This window comes from Silurus aristotelis (genome assembly GCF_946808225.1).
Source record: "Silurus aristotelis genome assembly, chromosome: 4".
NCBI lineage: Eukaryota > Metazoa > Chordata > Actinopteri > Siluriformes > Siluridae > Silurus > Silurus aristotelis.
The window spans coordinates 28,032,781-28,052,465 of NC_139577.1; the positions used below are offsets into that span (position 1 = coordinate 28,032,781).

The 19,685-nt window shown below is 39.6% G+C and overlaps 1 pseudogene across 1 annotated transcript; it reads left to right on the top strand.

The window, feature by feature from the left end:
* The first annotated feature begins 854 nt into the window (after window positions 1-854).
* LOC310724598 (caspase-6-like) lies at window positions 855-18,842 on the top strand (annotated as a pseudogene). The gene is made up of 6 exons (XR_014538344.1): window positions 855-939; window positions 6,344-6,478; window positions 16,611-16,687; window positions 16,781-16,956; window positions 17,080-17,224; window positions 18,562-18,842. The product of XR_014538344.1 is annotated as a caspase-6-like (transcript).
* The last annotated feature ends 843 nt before the right edge of the window (window positions 18,843-19,685 follow it).

Genomic DNA, 19,685 nt, shown 5'->3' on the forward strand with positions numbered 1-19,685 from the left:
TCAGTGAAGATACTCATGGGATGATAAGGCACCAATACACACAGCAAGAGTGGTGACAGGGTGGTTTTATAAACATGAATCACCAGATCTGAATATTATTCAGCTACTTCAGGGTGTTTTGGAAGAGAAAATCCACCAGCATCATGTAGTGACCTGGCAACTGTTCTGCAAGAGGAATGGCTCAAAGGCCCTCTGGTAATTGAACAGGACATACTCATCATTCTCAAGATGAACCGATGTTGTATTAGTTACAAAAGTACACTCTACACCATACCAAAAATTACTGTGATTTAAAACCATGTGCATTTAAATCGAAATACTTGAGAAATGAGCTTGTTTTTGTTGGTGCCTTGGTTGGTAAGTTATAGGCTATATGAACAATCTGTGGAAAGATAAATCCAAATTTTAATCTAACAGAAGCACTTGTGTAACGGAGAACATGAAATGATCTGGGCTGAATTTGGCTTTTTGGACTTACCGCTTGTCCGAAAGCAAATATCTGTCGCAGGTACAATAAGTAAAATGTAAAACTAATAATTTGAAATTTTTTTTTTTTACTTTATTCTCTCTGTATGAGTTTAGTGAGTAATTTGTGGGATTAGTGAGACAGTTCTTTTCTAGGTGATATTAGGTTCAGTAGGTGGCGCTATGCTTTAACAAATGAAATTAACTTCTCTCACACTGGCATGGTAAAGGTTGTGATAAACATGTCCCGTCATGTGTACTAGAACTCCTCCCCATAATATTTAGTTGACTTGAGGTTTCAAGTCAGTTTCCATTTGTCCATAATTTTCCTCTTAATTTTCAAATTTTTTTAAGGTTGTATTTACTTTTGTATAGGTTAGTTTAAGTTCAATTTGCCTTTTGACATTTTACTTATTTTTGCATTTTAATAGCCAACAGAGAGAAAATGTCCAGAACTGGAGAAAAAAGTAAAAGGTAAAACTTCCAATCTTTTACCTAATATGTTTTTATTGCCTCGTGAACATATGGGTCACAATACTGCCCAGGATACAATGATATTTCTTTTCGATTGTGCTTCTCTAACTAGAGAACTGTTTTTAAGGCATGTATACTGCAGTAATACTCTTACCAACATTTGTATAATAGTTATCATATTTCAGCTAATATAGTCAACATACAGTACAATTACAACATAGAAGAATAGTCTATTGTGTCAGCTATTCAGGTTATTCATAAGTAATTGTATATTTAATATATGATTATACATGATTTGTTTATAAACTCATCAGCCACTTTACTAGAAATACCTGTTTAATTATCCATATTAAATAATTCAGTATTTCAGAAAAGTATTTAATCTTCCAAAATTTCACGTGCAAACTCTAGTGCTTTTTGTAAGTGAAAAAAACAGGCAATTGACAGTTAAAAAAAAAAAATTCTATAAACTGTATTATTCATTTATTTTCTGTTTCACTATATGATTCTTGTAATTCAGATGGAGATACGAATACAATGCAATACTTTAGTTTAAAATATCCCAGTATCCCTGAAAAAAGTCTTGTCGCTGTGTACAAATTGACCTAAAGTGCCCCTGAAATATATTTCTAATCAAGATTTTTTTTTTACAAGAAATGGCTCATTTTAATCCCAACAGCTTTTGTAATAATGTTTCAGTGCAAATCGAAACTCAGAAAGTATTCTAATATTCACAGCTTGGTAAAACCCAATGAGTCAATTTTTGCAAAGACATAAGTGTTGTCGCCTTGTCATCTGAGTTTCACCTGTGACTAATAATGGATCAATTAGGTCTCAGGTGTGTATAAAAAGAACCCCAGTACACTAGACCCTCACATCAACTGCAACTAGACCTCTGTAAACATGCCTAAGATTCACCCTGAGACTAAAGTTTTGATTATCAAGAGGCTGAAGACCAGATCCAATGCTGATGTTGCAGACACCTTCAATGTGTCTCAGCGTCAAGTACAGAGGATTAAAAAAAAGATTTAAAGAGACTGGAGACGTTTTTGACAAGCCCAGGTCAGGCAGACCCCGCAAGACAAATTCTCGAGAGGACTGTTTGTTGGATCGAAAATCCAAGGCAAGCCCATTTTCCACTGCAGCAGAGCTCCACGAGACCTGGTCACTAATCAAAAGACAATTAAAAAACCGTGTGGCATTTGCCAAGGCCCACAGCCTGCTAAAAGGATGGACGCTGGAAAAGTGGCAGAGGGTGGATTTTTCAGATGAATCTTCTGTTGAATTACACCACAGTTGCGGCAAATATTGCAGAAAACATATGTGGGGTAGGATGAAAGAGGAGGCATGGAAGACGAAACCAAAAAATATTGATGAACTCTGGGAGGCATGCAAGACTGCTTTCTTTGCTATTCCTGATGACTTCATCAATAAATTGTATGAATCCTTGCCAAACCGCATGGATGCAGTCCCTCAAGCTCATGGAAGTCATACAAGATATAAAATTTGGATCTCACAGCACCACTACTTAATTTGCTGACATATTTTTGTATTTGCAGTAAATTTGTTAAATTTCTTTATAGGCAACAAAACTTTTGTCTTGCCAAAATTTGATCTTTCTGTCTTGATTAAATGATAAATCTTTTTTCAGTGAAACTAATTTATTTCAGTGCATTTAACATCATTTGGGAGGGTTTTAGCTTTTCATATGAGCTATTTCTAACACCAATTGATAAATTAAAAGCAGAGGTGGCAAAAGCACACACATCCTTTACTTAAGTAGAAGTACAGATACTCATGTTTTAAAATACTCTGGTAAAAGAGTAAGTACTGATTACTTTGTACTTCGTTACTTCCCACTTCTGGATAAATGTAGGTTAAAAAAATGAATGTATGTAATAAAATAAGTATTTTATGAAATTATGAAACCTTTATTCAACAAAATCAACAAATAACATGTTTGCATTATTGCGAAGGGTGATACTGAGATCTCGACTGCAGTAAACTGGGCAGGTCTGGCTCAAAAATGGTGGATTTAATGCGCAAAATGTCACGCAGGTGAGAGTCGCTTAGTCTTGTTCTCACACGGTTCTTATTCATGTTCATAACTGAGAATGTCTTCTCGCACAAGTATGTCGAGCCAAACAAGCTCAACATTTTCTTAACAAATGTATGAATCTCTTGAAACCTGTCTTTATCCAGCTTCTGGTCCACGGAAATAGGAGAGGAAAAAAGCGTGATCTCCTCTTCAATAGTTGCAAAATCCCTGAAACGCTGTTGAAATTATTTAGCCAGAGATGAGATGTTTGCAGCATACCTCCTCATTTGCACATTGATATTGTGTGCTCGAAAACGGGTCATTACTTACGCTGAAATCGGAAATCGGAAATCTTTCCCATCTTACATCAGTGTGATACACAACATCTCCGTATTCAGAGTGAATGTCCAGTAGAAATTGTTGAAACTGGCGGTGGCACAGGGCTTTGGAGCGAATATAATTATTAGCCATTATTACCGGTTTCATAACGTGATCATATTTCAGATGTTTTTCACATAGAACTTGGCGAATAATACAATGGAGTTTTATAGTTTTCTTCGTTACCTCCTTCTTCGCTGACTTTGTTACACACCAGGGCTAAAAATCCACTGTGCTCGCCAACCATGGCAGGTGCGCCATCCATAATAATCCCCGTGATTTTATTCCACTGTAGTTTTATGTCATCTACAGCGGAACAAACAGAAACAAATAAATCTGTCCCTCTTGTTTGGTCCTTAAGGCTCTGGAGATCAAGTAGCTCTTCACTCAAGTTCATTTCACTGTCCACTCCTCTCAACAAAATGAGTAACTGAGCGGTGTCGGATGCATCCGTGCTTTCGTCGCAGGTTAACGAAACGGTCTCCTAATATCAGATGAAACTTCTTTTTTTATTGTTGAAGAAGGTTCTGATAAACATTTGCATTCACTCTGCCATGTAGCTGTATAAGAGGCCCAACTCCTGCTGCAGAAAACATGCCCCAAACCATGACACTTCCTCCTCCACTTTTCACTGACTTCTTTACACACTTTGGGTTCAGTCTTTCTCCAGTTAGTCGCCGAACATAATGATTCCAATCGGACCCAAATAAATTAAACTTGCTTTCATCACTGGAGTGAACTTTGGACCAGTTCTCCTCTGTCCACACAACATGCTTATTTGAGCCTTTTGATTCTTTCTGCTAATGAGAGGTTTGGTCACTGCAGAGTGGGCTTTCAGTCCAAATGCTGTTAAACTTCGAGACACTGTATGACGAGACAGATCCTTACCCTGTTCAGCGCTGAACTGGTGAGCAATTCCAGCTGCAGTGTGGAAACGATTGCCCATTGAGATCATCCGCAGTATCCTGTCCTCTCTTGTATTTGTCTTCCGTGGAGGACCAGCCTTCTTGGCGGACTTGAATGAGTTTGCGATGTTCTAAAGAGTCAATATTCTTAAAATCACAGATTTGGAACGACCAACTTGTCTTGCTATGGCTGATAGGGTCATCCCTTTGGCCGTCATCTGGACAACCTGCTGCCAAAGGCTTTCAGTCACTTTAGAACGGCCCACCATCTTGCAGAGTCAGTGAAACTGGAAGTTAGGCTGCCAGTTAAATCGGGGTTGACAGATAATCAAGGAAATTAGCACCAGGTGCCAGATTAACACCAATAACTGGGAGGTATCTGAAAGTGTTCTCTAATTTTGATCAGTGTGTTTTTGCAAAATAATGTTTTTTTTTTTTTTTTTAAAGGCCTTAGTTATTTTGTGGAAAAGGTGTTCTGGTAGCATGGTATAGACAGGACAAAAACTCCTTCAACTGTTGAGCATTGAAGATTATTATACATATATATCACATGCTGTAAATATGATTCATATTTATCTGCACTATTTTCTATCTATCTATCTATCTATCTATCTATCTATCTATCTATCTATCTATCTATCTATCTATCTATCTATCTATCTATCTATCTATCTATCTATCTATCTAATTTATATGATGTGAGGTCCAGTTTATTGACACTAAAACAGGTAGAAGTAATAACTACTTTTTACTTAAGTACATGTCCCAGCCAAGACTTCTTTACTTCCACTTCAGTAAAAAAGTAATTAGCATGTTTCGTCTGGAGGTGCCTTTTTATATTGAACTCCTTGAACACAGCCACGGTCTCTTGGCAAATTAGGCAGACACAGTTGTTTCGTAACTCAGTAAAAAAATATTCCGATTTCCACTTGTCCTGGAAACGGCAGCACTCGCTGTCAACTTTCCTTTTCTTACTTCCAGTTGCCATTTTAGAAATGGGCAAAAAACAGATCAGGCGCAAAACAGGGTCGCGAGAGTTCGGCCACAAGTTTACTGCCATCTTGTGGTAAATTATAAAATAGTTTTTAACGCGTGTATTTTATACTGTGGACAACAGTACTGGCGGGCCATATATTATTGATTTTATGACAGAGGCTTTGGGCCAGTGGAAATATGAACGTGGGCCGCATTTGCCCTGGGGGCCGGACTTTGGGCATGTCTGCAGAAGGGGCAAGATCATTTAAGTCTTAAAAATACCGTATTGAACTCAAGCTAAGCGAACACGCACATAAAAAAAAAACCACAAACTTCGATATGAACGTAAGAGTCGCATGAAACCAGAAAAAGAGCCGCATGCAGGTTGGCCACCCCTGCAGTAGGAGAATGGAGTGACTGATGGAAGTGGTAAGACTGTAATAAATAAATAATTTGCTGCTGATATAAGCAGTCCAATTATTCCAGCGTATTATTTGTTCGTTTATTGGAAAGCTCTAGGTGAGTCTTTTTCACATCTGGTCAAAATTCTTTACAGTTTTGTATTGTGTATGTTCCATTTACATTTCTAATGTATATTTAATGTAACTTCAATGTTAGACTTCCACCACAAAAAAAAATTAGATTTTTGAAGTATGGAGCAACTACAGGAAGTGTTTACATTGAATTTATTGTGTTTGAAGCACCTCTACGAGAGACAATGTCTGGGACAAGTGTGCAAAGTGAAAGGTAAAACTAATACATCTATTATGTAGTGTGTGGTTGTATGTGTGTTTGTGTGATATTACCATGAATGCTATGCTTTTTCTCTCTTATTGTATCTCTCTAATTACACTGTAGTGGGCTGTTGTATAGTCTAGTAATGATAGATGGATAATATATATAATTATTTATAATTTATTTATTAATTAATATAATTATTTCCCTTTTTATCTTATTTGCCACATTAACACTATAGACATTGTCTAAGAATCTGAGGCTGTCTAAAATGTTTTAACACTTCTGAAGTCTTCTATTCACTAAGTTTAATCCATTCGGTGAAAATAAACAATTTTGTATTTAAAAAATAGTATATTCTTTTAATTTCCAGCAAACTTGACGAGAACAAGATGAACCACAAGAGGCGAATCTTGGCACTAATCTTCAACCAAAAAACGTTTGAAAAATCTGAACGTTCACCAGAGCGCAGAGGTACAGATATAGACAGAGACAACCTTACACAAAGGTGCGCACTCACAAACATTCAAAACAGTCATCTATATTCTAGATCTCTAAATTCTGCTATACTGACCAGATATTTGCTCTTGGTGTGTGTGTGTGTGTGTGTGTGTGTGTGTGTGTGTGTGTGTGTGTGTGTGTGTGTGTGTGTGTTTACATAGATATTTTTAGCCTCCTGTATGTTTGAAGTACAATCTTACAATGACATAAAAGTGGCAGTGGTGCAAGAGAAACTACGTGAAGGTATAATCTTGAGACATGTACACTATACATTTTGTTGCAACCCAGCCATTAGGGAGGCACAAGCCAGTGCACTCTTAGTGCCGGTCCCAAGCCCGGGTAAATGGGGAGGGTTGCGTTAAGAAGGGCATCCAGTGTAAAACTTGCCAAATCAAATATAAGGATCACAAATGAGAATTTCATATCGGATAGGTCGAGGCCCGGGTTAACAACGACCGCCACAGGTATCGTTATCCGACAGGGTACCGGTGGAAATTGGGCTACTGTTGGCCGAAGGAGGAGAAGGAGAGGAGGAAGACGTCTACAGAGACGCCAGGAAAAGGAGCAGTGTAGGAGAGTGGAGGTTCGGGTTGGTACTTTAAATGTTGGTACTATGATGGGTAAAGGGAGAGAGATAGCTGATATGATGGAGAGGAGAAAGGTACATATGTTGTGTGTTCAGGAGACCAAGTGAAAAGGGAGTAAGGCCAGGAACATTGGAGGTGGGTTCAAACTGTTCTATCATGGTGTGGATGGAAAGATAAATTGTGTAGGGGTGATTCTGAAGGAAGAGTACACTAAGAGTGTAGTGGAGGTGAAAGAGTTTCTGATAGGGTGATGAACATGAAGCTGGAAGTTGAAGAGATGATGATAAATGTCATCAGTGCCCATCTCCACAAGTTAGCTGTGAGATGGAGGAGAAGGAAAGATTCTGAAGTGAATTAAATAAAGTGGTAGATGGTGTACCTAGGAAAGAACGATTGGTGATTGGGGCAGACTTTAATGGGCATTTTGGGGAAGGGAACAGAGGTGATGAAAAGGTGATGGGTAGGTATGGCCTTAAGGAGAGGAATGTGGAAGGGCAGATGGTGGTAGATTTTGCTAAAAAGATGGAAATGGCAGTGGTGAACACTTATTTTAAAAAGAAGGAGGATCATAGGGTGACGTATAGGAGTGGAGGAAGGTGCACACAGGTGGACTATGTTCTATGCAGGAGATGCAACCTGAAGGAGATTGGAGACTGTAAGGTGTTGGCAGGGGACAGTGTAGCTAGACAGCATCGGATGGTGGTCTGTAGGATGGTTTTGGAGGCGAAGAAGAAGAGAAGGGAAGAGGTCAGACAGGGGCTCGGTGGTGGTGAAGAGGTGTTGGGTGATTGGGAAACTACCGCAGGAGTGATGAGGGAGGCAGCTAGAAAAGTACTTGGTGTGACATCTGGAAATAGAAAGGAAGACAAGGAGACGTGGTGGTGGAATGAGGAAGTGCAGGAGAGCATAAGGAGAAAGAGGTTGGCAAAACAGAAGTGGGATAGACATGAGAAAATGAGTGATGAGAAAAGTAGACAGGAGTACAAGGAGATGCGGCAGCAGGTAAAGAGGGATGTGGCGAAAGCCAAGGATAAGGCATATGAGGAGCTGTATGAGAGGTTGGACACTAAGGAAGGAGAAAAGGATTTATACTGATTGGCCAGGCAGAGGGACCGAGCGGAGAAGGATGTGCTGCAAGTTAGAGCAATAAAGGATGGAGAGGGAAATGTGTTGACTAGTGAGGAGAGTGTGTTGAGAAGGTGGAGGGAGTATTTTGAGCAGCTGATGAATGAGGAAAATCAGAGAGAGAGAAGGTTGGATGATGTGGAGTTGGTAAAGCAGGATGTACATAGGATTTAGTAATGAGGAAGTGAGAGCAGCGATTAAGAGGATGAAGAGTGGAAAGTCGGTTGGACCAGATGACATACCTGTAGAAGCATGGAGATGTTTAGGAGAGATGGCAGTGGAGTTTTTACCCAGATTGTTCAACAAGATTCTGGAAGGTGGGAGGATGCCTGAGGAATGGAGAAGGAGTGTGCTGGTACCGATCTTTAAGCATAAGGGAGATGTGCAGACCTGCAGTAACTACAGGGGAAAAGTTGATCAGTCACACCATAAAGTTATGGGAAAGAGTAGTGGAAGCCAGGCTGAGAGAAGAGGTGACCATCTGTGAGCAACAGTATGGTTTCATGCTGAGGAAGAGCACCACAGATGCCTTATTTGCTTTGAGGATGTTGATGGAGAAGTATAGAGAAGGACAGAAGGAGCTGCATTGTGTATTTGTGGATTTAGAGAAAGCGTTTGACAGGGTGCCGAGAGAGGAGCTTTTGTGATAGTAGAGTATCTGCAAGAATGAAAGGAAAAGTTTATAGGACTGTGGTGAGACCTGCGATGTTGTATGGTTTAGAGACAGTGGCATTGAGTAAAAGACAGGAGGTGGAGCCGGAGGTAGCAGAGCTGAAGATGTTAAGGTTTTCGTTGGGAGTGACGAGGATGGACAAGATTTGAAATGAGTTGATTAGAGGGACAGCACATGTAGGATGTTTTGGTGACAAGGTGAGGGAGGCGAGATTGAGATGGTTTGGATATGTGCAGAGGAGGGACATGAATTATATTGGTGGAAGAATGCTGAGGATGGAGCCACCAGGTAGGAGCAAAAGAGGAAGGCCAAGGAGGAGGTTCATGGATGTGGTGAGGGAAGACATGCAGGTAGTTGGTGTGAAAGAGGCAGATGTAGAGGACAGGGTGGTATGGAGACAGATGATGCGCTGTGGCGACCACTAATGGGAGCAGCCGAAAGAAGAAGAAGAAGACTACACATTTTGTTGCAGAAACATTATTAACCTGGAGGTTAACAAATACAATTGCTGGTGATCCAAATGCTTTTTTTAATTTAAATATTCTTAAACATAATCTGTTTTAATGAAATGTTTTGTGTAAAAACTTTGTTTTATGTTCATTCATTCATTCATTTTCTCCCACTTATCCGTAATTCGGGTCGTGGGGGCAGCAGTCTAAGCAGGCCCCCGCCTTCGACTGCTGCCCAATCCTCAAAGCACCGTCCCTTACGGTCCCTCCTGCAGGTGGTGAGCCCACGGAAAGGCGGCCCCACGTCACTCCGACGTCACGGACCTTGATATTTCCCTCGTAAGGGACCTCAAGGGCCCAAGAGTGGCAGCCTGGCGATACCGGCGATACCCCAGACCTTCCGATCGGCAACCCAGCGCCTTAACCGCTGGAGCCACCACTCCCCCAAGCGTACAGCACCTGGTATTCCCAGGCGGTCTCCCATCCAAGTACTAACCAGGCCCGACCCTGCTTAGCTTCCGAGATCAGACGAGATCGAGCTTTCTCAGAGTGGTATGGCCGTAAGCCTTTTTTTAGTACAGTAAATGCAGTACTTGCAGAGTTGGAGGCTGCTGATCCAAGAGAAGTGTCAGTAAAGGAAATTTATAAAAGTCATATTCTGATTAATTATTCCCAAAATGTTGCAGGTACTTGGCTTTGTTTTAGTAAGTTTTTATCAGAAGGTATTGTCTCTTTAGTCACTGGGAAAGATTCACTGCAAGGGTGAACACTGTGAACTGCTCCTTGCACTGAAACCATGTCTTGAGATCAAAATGACTGTGTGTATGACTGAGACCTGTATTATGAGAACACTGTGTCTAATAAGGACATTCATGGACTATCATGTAAGAGTCCTTCACCAAAGAAGTGTTAGTGTGTGTCAGTGTGTTTGACAAATACATGGTATTCAGGGCTTTAGTGATTTACATGTGTTTTGTGTTTATCGGCATGTGTATGTAACAGACATGGTTTAGCAGTGCACTGGGTATATGGGGACCTTGTTGTAATGTGATAGGCAATGTACATCAGCAGCTGTGTGTATTGTGTCTGACAGAAACCTGGTTTTGAGGGACTTCACTTTTTATTTATTTATTTATTTTGCACAAATATAACAATATACAAGAATACAATCCAAATATTGTGTAGGGAGAGGCAAAAAAACCAAAGGCCTTCACCTAAATTTATTTAAAGCCTCCACCTAAACAGCAGCAACAAAACTAAAATAAATATAAAATTAAAAAGAAGAAAAAAAAATAATAATAATAATAATAATATACTTCAAAAACTATATAGGATATATAGTTCATAAAAAAATCAATAAACAAAAGCACAATTATAAAGAAGCAATAAAATAATTTTCTAATACATCTTTTATAACTTTTTAAAGAAGAAAATTTTTCTACTAAATGAGAAATTATTCCATAGTTTAATACCCCTAAATCGTTTAGAGCAGGGGTGTCCAAAATTTTTTTTGGTGAGGGCCAAATACAGAAAAATAAGCAAAGGCCCGGGCCACACACAAGAAGTGACATATTGACACATGATTACTGTGTGTATTTCTAACTCACCTATAATGTGAAGAACATTGCTCTCAGTGGGAGCAGGGATGCTGTCCTTTGGATTGAAGGATGGCTGGGATGTCAGGAGAAAGTTTGGTGGTTGAGACACAAAGGACTTCACAGAGATGGCTATAAGTCATTCTGGATCTCAGTCTGCTTTTGTTCTGATTTAACAGAGAAAATGTTTGTTCACATATGTATGCTGAGCCGAACAGGCTCATCATTCTTTTTGCGTGGCGTCTCATCAGAGGAAACTTGGCATGATCCAAACTCTGATAGAAGTCAGGGAGGGAGAGAAGCTGATGTTGACTCTTCAGAGAATCATCACATTGCATTTCAATCAGTTCTAACTGCAGACTCTCCTCCACTTCTTCTGCATCCACCAGGAAGGGGGTCGAGAACAGCTTAATTTGTTTTTCAACGACAGGAAAATCTTGAAAACGCTGGTTGAATTCTGTCATGAGAGATGTAATTACAGAAGCATATTTCTCTTTTTTAGCAGAAAGGTCTGCCTTTGGAAAAGCAGACTTGATTTCAGACAGCGCAGGGAAGTGTGCAACATTAAAGCTTCGTAGTTGTGTCTCAAACAGGCGGAGCTTTACACAGAAGACTTTCATGTGCGCATACAGGTGTGACACCAGCTGTTCTTTGCCTTGTAGGTTCTTGTTCAGTGTATTCAGATGATGAGTGAGATCAACTAAAAATGCCAGGTCTGCCAGCCACAGACGGTCACTCAGTTTATGAAGAGGTCGGCCCTTCTCTTTCAAAAACTTGCCGATTTCTGATCTCAGCGAATAAAACCGCTGCAGCAAAGAGCCACGGCTGAGCCAGTGCACATCAGAGTGGTAGAGTACATCCCTGTATTCAGCATCCACGTCAGATAAGAAAGCTTGAAATTCCCTGTGGTACAGTCCTCTAGCTCGAATTATGTTGACAGTTTTTACAACAGTGTTCATCACATCGCCCAGCTGGACAGTCTCGGCACACAGTGCTTCTTGGTGGATTATACAGTGCATCCTAACAGCCTCACCTCCGCTCTCTTTTACCTTGACGCACACCATGGATGCCATTCCTTTGCGCTCACCCATCATGGCCGGAGCTCCATCCGTTGTTACTCCACAGAGCTTGTCCCATTTAAGCCCTATCTTTTCAACTGCCTCTGACACAGCGTCAAAAATATTTCCACCCGTCATTGTGCCTTTTAGGCTCATCATATCAAGCAGCTCCTCCGTACAGCAAAAATTCTCATCGACTCCCCGCAAAAAAATTAAAAGCTGTGCGGTGTCTGTGCTCTCATCGCATGCTATCGAGTAAAAATCAAAAGCACAAGCTTTCTCTCTCAGCTGAAGTTTCAGGTTAGCTGACAAGTCCTCGATTCTCCGCACCACTGTATTTCTGGATAAGCTCACGTTGTTGAAATCCTGAACTTTTTCCGGGCACATTACTTCTGTGACTTTGATGAGGCACGGCTTTATGAAATCACCGTCTGAGAACGGTTTGCCATGCTGGGCAATAAGTTGTGCGACTTCATAGCTTGCTGCTGTGGCGTTTTCCTGTATTTTGTTAGCACGAAAAAAAAACTGTTGTTGAGCTTGCAGACTAGCTGCCATTTGCTTGAATTTCTGTGCTCGTTCGGCACCTGTGTACGATGCGTAGCTCTAATGCTTGGTCTCATAGTGCCGACGGACATTATACTCTTTCATCACGGCAACAGTTGAGCTCAAGCGCCATGTGGGGGCCATATTCAATTATATTTTCTGAATTTGCTGCGGACCAATAAAAACTGACCCGCGGGCCGTAGTTTGGACACCCCTGGTTTAGAGTATTGACCTCTACAAGTAAGAATTTCTGGGAAATGAAAATCTGCACATTGACGAGTTTTTTTTACTTCAAAGAGAATTTACTTTAAAAAATCCCGGCCAATTGCTCTGGAATGTTACCTTCACTCAAATATATTTTATAAATAAAAACACAAATTTGAGAAATGTTGATATCATAAACAGTTTTTTAAATAGAGAAGCCGATGAAGTATATACATTGGATTGGGTTGCAATCCTAACAAAGCATTGTAAGGGAAAACACATAGCAGATATGACCTGTGTGATTGTATATCATGAGTACAAAGGTGACCCAAATATTATAGTATAGTTAAGCCATTGTTATTGTTATTATAAGTTATTGCTGGGTGTTAATTATATGGGTGTAAATCAATAAAGAGGCAGAAAAGATTATGTAAAAAAATATATATATATATCTATTGTTAATTATGTCAAAATTATAGTCCTTAAATGTGTTAACCTGGTTAAGAAGACACTACAGCCAGGTTTTACACTGTCTGATTTTTGGAATACTTCAATATTTTGCTGTTGTCTGTTCATCACATAGTCAGTAGAATGTGAGGGTCAATTTAAAACATTAGTTAAGCTAAATGTATGTTTAAATCAAAAATGGTTATTGGTTTGTGTCCCGCCTAAAGGGAGGTATTAACCATTAAAATATCCCTGGACAGGTCTATATAAGAGCATTTTGTTTTGCCTATTTTCAGATTACCATAATAAAGGACCAATCTAAGCCTAAGGAACAGGATTCAAAAGAACTTTGTGAAAAGACAGTAAGGTTGCCGGATAGACATTATTTTTGTCATAAGAAGTTCTGTTAAATATTATTATTGGTTTATATTTTTAGGTATGTACTGTATCTTACAATAAGCAAAACAGTTCATATATTGGTTTATATTGATAATTTGTATATCATAAATCAGTTGCACTGTTCAGTAGAATATAAAAAAAAAAACTTGCTATTTTATCACCTCAGCATTCAGTGCTTACACATACCTCTTATAAAGTCAAGAGTAAACCCTGTGAATTAAGAATGAGGTTTTTTTAAAACTATATTTGTGTTTAATTTGTGAATATGTTCTTAAACATATAGATTTGATTATGATGTTAATTGGCTGTTCTGGTAACACTTTTTACAGAATTGTAAACATAAAATGGTACTTGCAACTGTTTCGAGCATTAACAAGTGTGCTGCCTGTGTTGGATCTGTGTCACACAAATGGATTGGTCTAAGATGCAAAGGTCAGTACCGTATTTTTCGGACTATAATCCGCTACTTTTTTCCCACGTTTTGAACCCCGTGGCTTAAACAACGAAGCGGCTAATTTATGGATTTTTCCTGGCTTTTTCCCGGTTTCACAAACTTCAAGCCAAAAAACTGGGCGACATAACATTAGACCAATGAAAAAAAACGCACCTCACCTGTGTACTGAGCTGCACGGCATCGGGAGAAAAACTTTCACCGGTGATTTTTAAACACACGACGATGACAAAAGATAAACTCCAGAGAGAAATACAGTAGTTTTGAAAGGAAGGAGGAAGACAGTGAACAATGACTTACTTGGTCGGCTACTGTTTAGATACAAGCCGTTGTAGCGTGTTGAGTCTGGGTGAAGGGAGAGCTCACTAAATCTCCAGTTGCAAATGAACTCTTATAAGCACAGACAGGTTTTCAAAAAGCGTGCTTTTTTATTTTTCTTGGCAACAGCGTTATGGGTTAGTCAAAGAAACTTAGAAATGAGCATCAGAAAATAATGAGCACATAATCTTTAGTCGCACACGCGCACACACACGCAGTAATACCGGAAGAATGCAGTGACGTGCTATTCCCAAAATGGTGCTCTGCTCTTAAAGGAGTCACAACATATTTAACCCGTTACACCGTGTAACAGACACTCTCTTTCGGTAAAGCCTGTGTAAAGTTCATTAGTTTCAGTGTAGGCGGCTTATACACATGAGTCACTGTCAGATGAGGAGTATGTACCAGATTCAGGCAGGGAATCTGAGAGTTCAGTAGAGTTGGCTATCCATCCCAAGATTCCTGATGTTGCAAACAAGGGCAAAATGTGAAGATCCTGATTTACTTTATGAGGAACAGTTGACTGATTCAGAGTCTGATGAAGCAAGCTTTGCACGATGCTCAGATAAATTTTCAGGGAAAGTTACAGTTAAGCAAGTGTCAGAAACCCAAAGAAAATCAAATGTTGCAGCATCAGGCAGTGGATCAGACAGCTTAAATCTTTCAAATGCAGTCCCTGGTACACCTTCAAGTAAAACTCTTTTGGAAGTAGAAGAGGTAGTTGGTGAAAGTGTTCTATATGGAGATATTGAGAAATCATTAATAGTAGCTAAAGTGGCTATAGCTGATGAGTGCCTGCAGTCAATTGTAATTTCCTGTTCAGAAAATAAGAAAAACTAATGTTACATGTGTGGGAAACCACAGTCAAAAATCTCTCGCCATTTGAAAACACATATGGCAGAAGGTGAAGTTGCAAAAGCACTGTCATTGCCAAATAACTGAAAAGAACGTAAAGTACTTCTGGAGAAACTTAGAAACAAGGGCAACTATCAGCATAATTTTGATGTGGTAAAGAAAGGAACTGGGATGCTCAAAGTAAAAAGAAGAGAGAGTTTACGCATTGCATGTACTGCAAAGTGATGTTTGTTCGTAAAGACCTATGGTGGCATGTAAGATGATGTTCTTTAAAGCCAGGAAATCTCATGGAACACCAGGGTAGGACCAGGGTTTTGGGTTTGGCAGCCATGGCAGAGTCTACATTTCCACAACAGATATCTCCAGGGGTATGGAAGCTCCTCAGTGTAATGAAGCAAGATGAGGTTGCCTCTTTAGTACGAAATGACTTTTGCATCCTTCAACTAGCACAGTCTTTTTTCAATAAACATGGAAATGACACCACCAAGCATGAATATATTCGTCAGAAGCTTCGTGAAATTGGAAGATTTTTATTAACTCTGCGTAGTGAGTCTTGCATACAAAGCCTTGAGGAAGCTGTAAAACCTGCCAACTTTTCAAATGTTTTTCAAGCTGTCAAGACTGTGTCTGGCTATGAGGAGGAAAGGAACTGTTACCAAACTCCAAGCCTAGCATTAAAATTGGGGCATACTTTACAAAAGGTTTGTGAGATCTTGCATTGTAGAGCTTTAATGGCAGAGGATGAAGAGCTAATCAAGTCAACTGAGACCTTTAAAAAAAAAACTGTATACCAGAAAGTGGTCAGAGCTCATTTCCCCACAATGCTTTAAGCACACTCAGTGAAGCAAAATTTAACAAGCCATTGACTCTGCCATTGACTCATGATGTTTAGCTTCTTCACAAACACCTTGAGACAACTGCTGATGCATCATTTGAAAACATAAGCAAAGAGCCACCAACACAAAGTTATGCAAAGCTTGCTAAAACCACCCTTGCAAGAATAATTGTGTTAAATCGAAGACGTGCTAAGGAAGTATTAAAAATGCTAGTAAAAAGCTTCCAGGACAGAGATAACACTCTTCTTCATAAGGATGTTGCAATGGGCCTTTCCAAATTTGAACAGAAACTTTGCAACCACTTCAGCAGAGTTGAGATCAGGGGTAAAAGGGGACGAAAAGTCGCTGTCCTTCTTACACCACACATGGTGGATGCACTGACACTTTTGCTCAGTAAAACAAAGGAATGTGAGGTACTGAATGAAAACTGCTTCCTGTTTGCATCTGCTTTTAAGATGGCAGTGATGGAAGTGACTCAGAGTGGGGCTGAAGCTGAGAATTTGGATGCTTTCATGAAGACACCAGCACAGCTCAGTAGGATTTCTAACCTGTTTTAACCATGTTTAATACCCATAACCACTTTCCATTTTTATTTTTAGATTTCAAGAATTAGGGTTTGAGGTACAATCTTACAATGACAAAAAAGTGGCAGCGGTGCAAGAGCAACTACGTGAAGGTATAATCTTGAGACTTGAATATGTTTTTTTGAGAATTGACTTATTTACTATACATTTTGTTGCAGAAACATTATTAACCTATTTAACCATAGCTGCTGCAGCCAACCACAAAGATGCGGATTGCTTTGTCTGCATATTCCTATCTCATGGAAAAGAAGGAAAAATTTAAGCATTTGATAATCAGATTGAAATTAAGGAAATAACAGATTTATTCAGAGGGGATGAGTGTAAGAGCCTTGTTGGGAAACCCAAGATCTTCATCTTCCAGGTGACTGTAAACAACAACACTGCTCTTCCTTTAGTACATTACAGTATATCATTGCATATATAGAAAAATAAAGATTTAACTTATAGAGATATACTCATGCTTGCTGTATGTCTAAACCTACAGGCATGCGCTGGTGAGAAACATGAAAATGCTGTGACCGCCATGACGGCAGGGGATAGTGATGATGACGAAGTGGTGGAGGAAGCAGCTAACATCTACACTATCCCTACAGGGTCAGATTTCATCATGTGCTACTCTGTAGCACCGGGTGGGTATAAATGAGGCTACGTTCACACGGAAACGATCTGAAGAGAAAACGCAAAAGTGGCGTTGCGTTATCACTTTTTATTCTGCGTTTAGACGAGCGTTATGGGGGGGAATTCTGCGTGCATATGGTGACGCAAAAGTGTGTGAAATTCGATGTAGTATGCACTCCAGGCGGCAACGTGAAGCATTGCCACACAACAACACCAAGTCCGCGCGGCTGCGTACCTGAGCAGATTTTTTGCGTTTTTACCCTTTAGACGGGAACTAAAACGATCGGTGGAGCGTTTTTAAGATTTCCACTCTGGAGGGTGGTTTCACTTTTTTGCGTTTTTAAGCCCCAAAAACGCCGTCCTCGTCTAAACGAAAGGCACATCTGATAAAATATTTTTCGTTTTCACCCGCGAGCGTTCTCGTGTAAACAGGGCCTGAGATTAAATGAAAATAACCTAATAATAAGTTAATAAGTCAAAAATAAGTCAAAATAACAACTAAACAATTAGAAAAAAAGTTCTGCACTCATCTCTAGTAGAGTACTCTCTACTTGAATAATGTAGCTGAGGTTGAGGAACTGTCATGCTTCAAATGCATGATGACACTGATAACATTTTACTTATGGATTTTTTTTTTTTATAAATTAATTTAATTTATTTAGATTAATATATACATGTAAATAATTTAGAAGAAAAGAAAAACATTTAAAGTAAAGATCTGAAGCTCAAGCCATAATTATATTTCAGATTTAACCAGAAAGTTAAGTATAATATAAAGCCTCTACATTAACTGCTCTATTTTCACTAAATTCCCTAAAAATTCTAATGAATATGTTATGAACTCTTAGTGTAGGAACATTTACATTTATGGTATTTTGCAGACAGCATTATCCATAGCAACTTCCAATTATCTTATTCATACAAGTGAGCAGTTGAGGGCTATGAGCTTTCAGCAGTTCCCAGCAGTGGCAGCTTGGTTGTTCTGATCACTGGGCGACATCTTCCCCAAACCTCAAATAAAAAATATATAATAATACTTAAACACAACAGTTATAGCAATTCGATCTTGTATCTACATAAGTCTGTATATAATTTATATTACCATGTAAATGTAATGATGGTCACATTTATACACTTCGACATGGCGCGCCAAGGAGGACGTACCGACAACAGATCTCGTCATACCTCATTCCTAAGGGCGAGGAGTCACTCAGCACCGAGGAAATTCAAACGTTAGGGAAGAACAAGGAACTGTGGAGGAAACATCTCATCGTGCCTAAACCGAAGAAACCTCCGGACCCTTCAAACTAGACTCGACCGATGATGATTTCATTTCTTCTCTGAACAGGATTCTTTTCATATCGCGATCCAAACTCTGGAGCCTTCTATATTCAGGATTTATGTGAAACGCTAAAGCAGCATGGCCCAACTATGGAGTTCACTGAGATCCTAACACTGGTCAACATGAAGGTTTCCAGGCGTACTGCAGACGTGAAAAAAAAACAGATGCCCTGCTTCACCTCCATGCTGACTGAAAAACGTTAGGTCCAAGAAACAGTAAAATGCCAACTTTTAGTGTATTACTGTTCACCAATTTTCATTTGATGATCAATAAACATATTTGGTCTTGTGTTTTTTTTTTTACGGCGAAACAAACAATCAAATAAATCTGTCCCTCTTGTTTGGTCTTTAAGTCAATGGAGGTCAAGTAGCTCTTCACTCACGTTCATTTCACTGTCCATTCTTCTTAAAAAAATCAGTAACTGAGCGGTGTCGGATGCACCCGTGCTTTCGTCGCAGGCTAACGAAAAAACCTCCACTCCTTTTGCCTCCAACTGTCTCTTAATACCAGATGAAACGTCTCCAATCCTCTGTGACACAGTGCTACGAGCCGGCAAACATTAGCAAACTGTTGCTTTTTCTCAGGACAAATGTTCTACCATTTTCATCACAGTCTTTAATAAATTCACCCTCAGTAAAAGTTTTGCAGTGCTTGGCAATCAGCGTTCCCACCCCATAGCTTGCCTTTGTGGTATTTTCATTCGTTAAACCAGCTTCAAGTTGCTTCAATTTCTCACCAGTTAGCTTGTCGTAATTAGCATGTTTCGTCTGGAGGTGCCTCTTTATATTGAACTCCTTGAACACAGCCACAGTCTTTTGGCAAATTAGGCAGACACAGTTGTTTCGTAACTCAGTAAAACATATTCTGATTTCCACTTGTCCTGGAAACGGCGGCACTCGCTGTCAACTTTCCTTTTCTTACTTCCAGTTGCCATTTTAGAAATGGGCAAAAAAACAGATCAGGCGCAAAACGGGGTCGCGAGAGTTCGGCCACAAGTTTACTGCCATCTTGTGGTGAAATATAAAATTGCTTTTTTTTACGCGTGTATTTTATACTGTGGACAACAGTACTGGCGGGCCATATATTATTGATTTTAATTTGTGGGATTAGTGAGACAGTTCTTTTCTAGG